The following is a 9,221-nucleotide window of genomic DNA, read 5'->3' as shown; positions in this document are numbered from 1 at the left end:
TAAACACAATACACTTTAATATTGCAATATTTTATTGTACTGCGTCTTCACCTGGGTGTGGCGGCCTTTTAGCTCTTTTGCATGGTCGCCATCACCCCAGGGGTCCGGCATCTTTGCCTGGTGGATGCCAACCCACCAGGGTTTTGGTGTCTTCACCTGGTGGGCACCAATCTGCCAGGGCTTCAGCGTGTTCACCTGGGGGATGGCGGTATTTAAGCTTTTTTGCATGGATGCCGCCACCCTAGAGCTTTGTCATCTTTACCTGATGGGCACCCACCTGCCAGGGCTTTGACGTCTTCGCCTGGGGGACAGCGGCCTTTAAGCTCTTTTGTGCCACCCCAGGGCTTTGGCATCACCTGGTGGGCACCAACCAGCCAGGGCTTTGGTGTCTTCGCCTGGCGTGCACCAAACGGCCAGGGCTTCGGCGTCTTCACCTGTCCTGGCACCAACCCACCAGGGCTTCGGCGTCTTCACCTCGGGGTGACAACCAACTAGCTATTTTGCATGGCTGCCACCTCCCCAGGGCTTCTGTTGTCCTCTTCAGCTAGTTTGTCAGCTCTTTTGCATGGCCGTTGCCCACTAGGGCTTCTGCCATCTTCCTTCTGCAGGAGTTCTTCATTGCTCCCTCCCAGCCGTCGGACTGCCATACCACCTCCTCGTGCTGGCTTATATAAGGGCGGGAAGATGACATCATGAGCTGTGATTGGCTCGCGGTGGTCATATTTGAATTTAATAAATGGCGCTGAGGTGCCATTTTTGAAATGGGCTCTGCTGCCGAACTCTGCAGAATGGCAGGCAAGGACTGGATCCTCTCAGATCCAGGCCTGCCGCCAATGCCCGCACCGCCGCCGGTTTCCGCCGCTGCTGGGACCCTCTAACACCAGCACCGCCACCGCTGACACCCGCGCCACCGCCGCTGACACCCGCGCTGCCGCTGCTGATGGCCGCACTACCACCGCTGCTAATTTTCGAATTAGCTGCCTAATAAAACAAACCCCAAGTCTAAATTTGCCCTGTACCCTGAGTTAAGCCTTCCCAAAAATCCCCATAGAGTACAGCAGAAAAGTAGTCCTAACTGAGAGTGTCAGAAAAAACTGACATTTGGAACTTTAGATTACTCCCAAATCCTAATTTTTTATGTTTTTGCCCTGAAATTTTGCATGCAGCACCGAGCACAGTTCTACCTGCCCATGCAAAATTTCAGCTCAGTACCTCCAATATCTTTTGAGGAGCAGCCTCTTAAACACCATGCCCCCCCCCCCCCCCCCTCCGGAAATCTATGTGGAAGAATTCCGTTTTTTTAGATTCAGCCTTAATATAAGGGCATGACTGTGCCCTTATAATATATATATATATATATATATATATATACAGTATATATATATTTATCAGTATATATATATATATATATATATATATATACTGTATATATAGATGAGAATTTCTCAAAAATGTCAAGTTGGGCAGTGTAATATAGTAGATTGCATTTGATGTAGATAAGTGTAAGACTATTAGACAATCACTGCCTGAGAAGCAAATGGTTAAAACTCTTGGGGGTTGATGTTTCCAGCAGTCAAAAGAGTGGAGAAGTCGAAAAGTGGAGTACATTCTATAAAATGTTAGAGGCTAATTGGTTGCTATTGACAACTTCTCCATTGGTCCACTTCTACACTCTTTACACATCTCCCCCTTAATTCCATATCACATGTACACACACATAGGTGCTAGGGTTAGTTATTTTGTCAGAAGCCAATTAACCTACAGTACCAATATGTGGGTGGAACCTGGAGCACCCCTAGGAAACTAACGCAAATACTGGGAGAACATACAAGCTTCACACAGATAGGGAAATGGTGGGATTTGAACTGAAGACCTCAATGCTGTGAGGCAGCAAGCTAAACATTGCTCCATTGCTGTCCTCTATTTATGTACTGTATACTCAATGAAATGCTCACTGTCTATTCTTTTCATCTGGGATTTGCTAGTAATATTTATTGGAAGTAGCAAGGAGGTACTGTATATAAAATACAATTTTTCTAATGTAACCAAATCCAGAAAATGTATGATTGGGGTTGAAGTGTATTAAGATTCTCCTCTGCATACCTTTCTTGAATATACTGACCAGCAATAAGGAACAACATCTTTCAAATGATCCTGAAATCCAAATGAATACAATGAAAAAAAAAAAGTAAAAGATACATATTAAACTAGGATGTGCCTAATCCTGGGTCACAGTGGTGGGGTCCTGAACTGTCCCAGATAGGGTGGGAGATAGATAAAGGTGCCTGTTCACTATGTATTTCAATGCCAAATGTAAAGTAATTATTAGTGAGTATAAATTTATTAAGTTGCAGTTTAGGAGTTTCTATCTGTGCCCAAAAATTCTCAATAAGCTGTAAATTCTGGTTTGGGATATAGGAATATAATTATAATGATTACACATAAATATATAATGTATAATGAAATAATATAATGATTACGCATAAATGGTGGTTAAGATAGTTTTGTCTTAAAACAGACCCATAGCAGATAATTTGTTGAACAGCAGTCATCGGGGTCTTAACCCCAGTTACTGGGTCCGGTGCCGTCACGTCACTGCCATCCCTGGTCGCTTCTGGCATCCTGAGAACTGCACTGGCACTACTGCATGTGCGCGTCCTGTCAGTTCCCGTGGTGACAAAGCATTGGTGTGGCGATCTTGGAATATCTCACATGACTACATCTGTCAACCAGATTCCAGCAGCCGTGCTGACATGACCTTCTCAATCAATATGCACTGGGAGCATCGTATTTAACCATATAAACTTATGTAAGATCTCGTCATTTGAAAAAGCAGCCCTTACAATTCTTTCATCTAATACTGTGTATGATTTAAAATCACAATTCCGCCAATGTCAGCTGGTCTGATTGCTATGACCCTTTTGTTTAATGTTTGCTAGCTGTCAGCATGTCTTTCTAGTATTTGCTGTCGCTTATGTCAAATCCTCACAAAGCTCTGTCCATTCGTTCTTATGGAACCAGTCTCTTAGACTTAGTCATTTTTTTCAAGAAATATTCTAATTCACAAAAGAACATTCACCTTGTAGTTTTGTGGAGCAGAACATCAGCCTTTTCTATAGTTAAACCTGGTGCACACCTCAAACTGACACAGGAACATGACACTTTTTCCTGACACTAGTTACTGATGCTTGAACAATTCAAGTCAGTTTAATGAGCTTGAATCAATCTTGAAATATCAAAAGTATTATTTTTTGTTTGAGAACAATGCTGTAGATTTTTTTTTTACCTATTTTGAACTGAAGTTACGGCTCGCAGATAAAATAATAATAAAAAAAAAAAGTATAATACATTGGTTTTTCTGCCCAATCAAGGGTTAGTGGCCACTTGGGATGTAGTTACCATAGCGGTGGACGGCATGCCAGCTGTCTGAATCCCGACGGTGGAAGCCCGACACAGGACTTAAGATAGGAGTTGAAATACCGACGCCTATCTTAATCCCGACGCCAGAATACAGACAAGATTCCAGCCCAAACAAGGTAAGCAAGGGGGCGTCTTAGCTGTTAGCCGCATGGAGGTGTTAGGTTTAGGTAGCATAGCGGGGTTAGCGTTAGTTTTTGGTGGGAGAGGTTACTGTTAGGCACCCCTGGGGGGATTAGGGTTAGGCACCACTGGGGAGCAGTGTTAGGAGGTTTAGGCACGAAGGGGGGAGACAGGATTAGGCACTAACTGGAAGGATTAGCGTGTGGGGTGGAGAGGGTTAGGCTACAAGAAGGGAGGGTTAGGGGGAGAAGGTGGAGGGTAAGTATAATTACCGACCCCTGTCTGGATACCAACCATTGGGATGCCGATGCCGGCATTTTGACAGGAGGCATCCCGACTGCCGGCATTACATACCAATTCCGGCTACTTTTATAGTATTTTAAAAAATGTTGAATTCAAACAACAAAGTTACTGTGTTTCAGTTCAAAGCTTGAAGTTGTAATTGGAAATCATTAAAAATATTATACAATCAGGACAGTTAAAATATCCATAGGGCCCTGGTATTAAGAGCGCATAGCCAAGTGTGGGAGCATGGCCATGTCCCCTCTGAAAGAAAAACAAAATTACAGTAAAATACTAAGCGCAGGGTTTTTTTTACATTTGTTTTCTTCAGTAGCCAGTACGATTCCCCACTGGGGCCCTCCAACAGGGCCTGGAATGGGTAATTAGTGCCTGCTCCTGTTACCACTCTGCACCCCTGTATACAATAAACCCATATACTGCAAGCTTAAACATTTTATAAACCAGTTTCAATTGCGCCCACATTTTTTGTCTATCGTACAAATTTTTTAATTTGTCTGGGGAACTGGTTGGAGATTCATTATAAAACATTTTTGAGTATCTCTAGGGCCATTAAGTAAGAGAACCACTTCCACAGGTTTTTATATTATGGAGAGCATACATACTGTAAGCACAAACTGTGGAACCATAGTACGATGTCTAACAGCAGCGTGTTTATTTAACAAATAAAGTACAATTTGAATTTAAAAAAACATGTCCTACATTTCATTAAGCACCTTTGCTATCTAAACTTTGTTGGTCTGATGGGTTACAAAATTAACGCAACTTGTTTAATATTACAATTTAATTAACAATTAGAACTTTGACTCAATCTGTAATTGTTTTTTTAGCATAATCCTGTAAAGCTTGGCACTTTTCGTAACACGATTTAATGCAGCATGAAGAAAAGTCAATTTTTGTTAATTGTGCCTTTCCCTTTCTTCTCAACGGTAGTGTCACAGAACTGCTCCCAAATATGAGGTTAGATGGATCAATTAAGTACCAATTTCTTTAATAGAAATAATTATTTCAGTTTATTTTGTTTAATCCTTGTTTCTTTTCTGTAATCTATATAATAAACGAGAAAGTGTGTGTGTGTTTGTCTGTTTGTCCTTTATGCATGGCCAGAGTTTTGTACCTAGCTCCACCAACTTTGGCATGGTGGTGTAGTTTGACCAGGATTATGTTTGAAGTTTCCATAAAATGGGGGAAGGGGGGTAAATGGGATACCCTAAGCACTGGTGCCAAAATTAAGAGAAAATATATGGTTTTAAGGTATAAGTGCTCCACAGTTGAGTATTTTGAGAGAGTATTCAATTACCAGAATGAATTTGTGTGGAAGTGCACTCATGAGAGTAAAATTGAACATAGAAAATAGAGAAAGAAAGTACTCTCTTTGCTTTAGGGGCACAATTTCTACCTAAATTGTAGTTAAAATATAACCTTTATTAATTATTATTAAATTCTAAATATTATACAGGATTGAGCTCAATTGAAAAAAACCATCATTATACGGTGAAACGCGCGTCTTGCAGGGAGCCTCCGGTGCGCATTGGGAGACTCCAGCTAGGACACAGCCACCGCTACACATTACTCATGATCAGGTATCCTTTCAGGGAAGCGCTGCCCACGTCACCTCATTAATGTTCCCACTGCGCTGCAAATTCATAACAGTGGGCTGAGAGTGACATACGTGGACCAGCTGACTCCCAGTTTTTTCTCTTCTAGGGGTGCTGGGGTGCCGGTGATTGCCTACCAGATATTCACTGGGGTTTACCTCACATATTGGGCAGTAGCATCTACAGACACCCTTACGCCCCCTCAGGGCTGTTTTACGAGAGGAGGGGGACTGTGTGTAGCCTCCGTTTGGGCCCCCTCCTCTCTGACGATGGCTCAGTGGCACTGAGCGCTGTAGATTATGGCTTCATGCCAGAATGTACAGCGCATGCATGGGTCTCCGGGAAAATGGTGTCCGTGCCTACTTTCCCGGGGACATCTTTTTTGTTCATGCGCAGATCACTGGGAAAATGGCCACCGCCATTTTCCCATTGAGCATTTGCTGCTCTAGAGTGCTGGTCCGGCGCTGTGGAGCAGCACATCAGGAATCGTCGGAGAGGTAAGTATAATTACCTATGGGTGCAGGGTGTGCGGTGTGGGCCCCCCTGGACCCGCCCACCCTGCACCCATTATAGATACGCCCCTGCGCCATCTCTCTATTCCCAGTGCACCAATCTGGCACTTTCATTTTTTCCTCTGGCCCATCAGTGACCCTGCACTGAATTATCAGACTCACAGTGTGTCAACGTGAAGGGAAAACCAGATGCCCCTTACTATTTCTATACCCTCATAGTAATGTGGAGGATCCACTTATGTCCCATTCCCTACCATACGTACATGGGACACAGCAGCCACCTGTCCCCTTGCTTTCAGTGAGTGGTACCTGCTAATACGTTCCTCCCTCTCTTTTTCCTGACATGATAACATAGCCCAGGGTTGCAATCAGAAATTGTGGGGCCCGGGACTGACAAAATAGGCAGGGCAGGGCCCTCCTCCCCACAAAGCATGGATACTTAATACCACCCCCAGGTGATCCCGCCCTGTGTGGCTACACCAGCCGCATACCCCTGCTTACGGGCCTGTATATCGGTACACAACTGCATCTGCACATGCAGCATATGTGCCTAGTACACACACACATATTATAATATATATATATATATATATATGTGTTTATATAATGTGTTAGTGTGTATATATATATATATATATTAGTATATATGCACAGACACACACGCACTAACACATTATATATATATATATATATATAAACACACACCTAATTTTATATATATATATATATATATATATATATATATACACATATTGCAGGTACAGTCCTGATAAAAAGGCTTTATTGCCTTGAAACATTGACCGTTTTTTGTACCCATGTTTTGCTTATTTAAACACCGTTTGATCCCCATCGCTGAGAGTGCCACCTTTTCTTTTCCATACTGGTGTGTTGCTACCCATAGGAGAAGTACGGTGGTCTATATATATATATATATATATATATATATATATATATATATAGAATATAGACCACCGTACTTCTCCTATGGGTAGCATCACACCAGTATATATATAGTTTGTTGGTTATGCTCTGTCTCTCCAGCCCTGTACAGTGTTCTTGCAGCCCCCTTCTCCCCCAGCCAGGCAGCATATTAATATTACCCCATGCCTTTGCTCCAGGTCCAGGCTGGTGATGGCGCGGCTCCTCTCTTCTTCATTAGAGCGCGGTGACGTAATGATGTCACGCACGCTGGATAATAAGGAGCTCACCGTCTGCCTCAATGTACAATAAAGTTACATCGGCAGAAGGGGCGGACAGGCACCTTGTTTGCAGCGGGCGGCGGGCTCCTTTCACCTTGAGGACCAGGAAGCAGGGGTGGGTTAATTGGCCCCATTCATCCAAAGTAGCGGCAGCGGGCAGGTGGTAGGAGCCGTCCGGGCCCCCTTTTTCTGTTGGAGTGTCCGGGCCCGGGACAGTAGTCCCGACAGTCCCCCCCTGATGGCGGCCCTGACATAGCCAACTACATTCTTGTCTCATTATACAGCATTATTTAAGTCTGTATCTTTAAATCCTGAAACTGTGTACAAAGTTGTTTATTAATGAGCATTGTGATTCTGAAAGGCACGGATAGTGATTGAAATGTCTATTTGTAATCTATGATGATTGCTAATAATCACTAAACCAATTTTGTGCCACACCTTGATTAATTGTGATTGTCACCTAATTCAATGTGTATTATCGATACCAATGTAACTTATTTTCCACCTTCTGTTTGTGACATACAGCTCATAATTATTACCGATAAAGCATGCAACTTGTCATTATAAACTTAAATAATATCAGAATGATGCTATTTATTATCTGAATGGTGTTACTTATCATTTATTCTTTAATATCAGTGTATTGAAATATTGACGAACTTGCTTTGTGAGACAGCTAATTTATATCTAACGGCAGTTTTCTTGATGTTTTGCGGTTGGAATTTGCCCATATATATATATATATATATCTATATATATATATATATATCAAGGGATGGTGTCACTGTAATCCAATGAATATAGGCCCTCATTCAGAGCCAGACGCTCTGAGCAGAGCGCTCGCTCTGAATGAGGGCCGTCCTCCATAAAAATGGAGCGTCCTCCTGGACGCTCGTATAGCTGTGGGTCACCACCCACAGCACATACGAGCGTGCAGGATGATGGTCGCGATGGTCTTGACCATCGCGACCATCGCCAGTGCGACCAGAAGCCTGTGGTCGGGGTTTTCGACCACAAGCCCTGGAGTGATTTTGGCTCTATTAGAGCCGGCTTCTGACGGTAGGCGTTCCCTTGGGAACGCCTCCGTCTGGCAGGCACGCCCCCGGCACGCCCACCAAAGGGGGCGTGCTGTCAATCAACATCGACAGCACGCCCCCTTTGATCTGACCCAACGAGTGAAGGAAAGTCCTTCGCTCGTCGCGTCTGGCGCATGCGCACGACGGAGCTCCCTCCATCGTGCGCATGCGCAGTGCACACCATCGACCCACTTGCGAGCGGACAGCCGCTTGCGAGTGGGTCTGAATGAGGCCCATAATTCCAAAATATTTCACCTTGGTACATTGTGATCATAATCTTTAAAATTGACCAAGTGGATCTCATGATTCAAGGATACCCACTGTATCCCTTAACAGCATTAGATTAAGCTGACCACTGGCACAATCTATTTTTAAGGCCAAAATTGGGTCTTATATACAATTTAGCTTTTTTCTAAATATATGTTGTATGTTGTATCCTGGATCATCCTATGTAATATTTAGATTTTAATAATAATTAATAAAGGTTATATTTTAATTACAATTTAGGTACAACTTGTACCCCTAAAACAAAGAGAGTACTTTCTATCTCTATTTTCTATGTTTGAAGTTTGTCATGGCCATTGAGGTCTACATGGTGCCCATCAAGTAGGCCATGGAGTCTCTGATTTTACATTTTTTCTTTAAGCAAGTTTGCTCAGGATGTCTTCCAGTGCCTAAAACTGCACTGATCCGAAGGCACAGGCTGTTGTGTACCAGTGGGGGGCAGGCTGTTGGAGGATCAACTGTCACACTGCACCTGCACAGACAGTTACTAATCTCCACCAAGCATATATAAATGTATAGATTGGTCATTTTCATGGCTAACACCATGTTAGCAAACAATGGGGTCCTTTCAGGATCAATGGAATGGGGTAATAGGTGAGGACAATGTAAAAAATTAAGGCTGCAGATTTACTTCAAGGTCCATTCTTCAACACGGGTAACGCCAGGTATTCCAGCTAGTTTATAATAATCAATGTGCTTCACATTTTTATT

This window comes from Taudactylus pleione, unplaced genomic scaffold (assembly GCF_031769625.1).
Source record: "Taudactylus pleione unplaced genomic scaffold, aTauple2 ptg000216l, whole genome shotgun sequence".
NCBI lineage: Eukaryota > Metazoa > Chordata > Amphibia > Anura > Myobatrachidae > Taudactylus > Taudactylus pleione.
Note: the sequence above shows the minus strand (reverse complement) of the source record.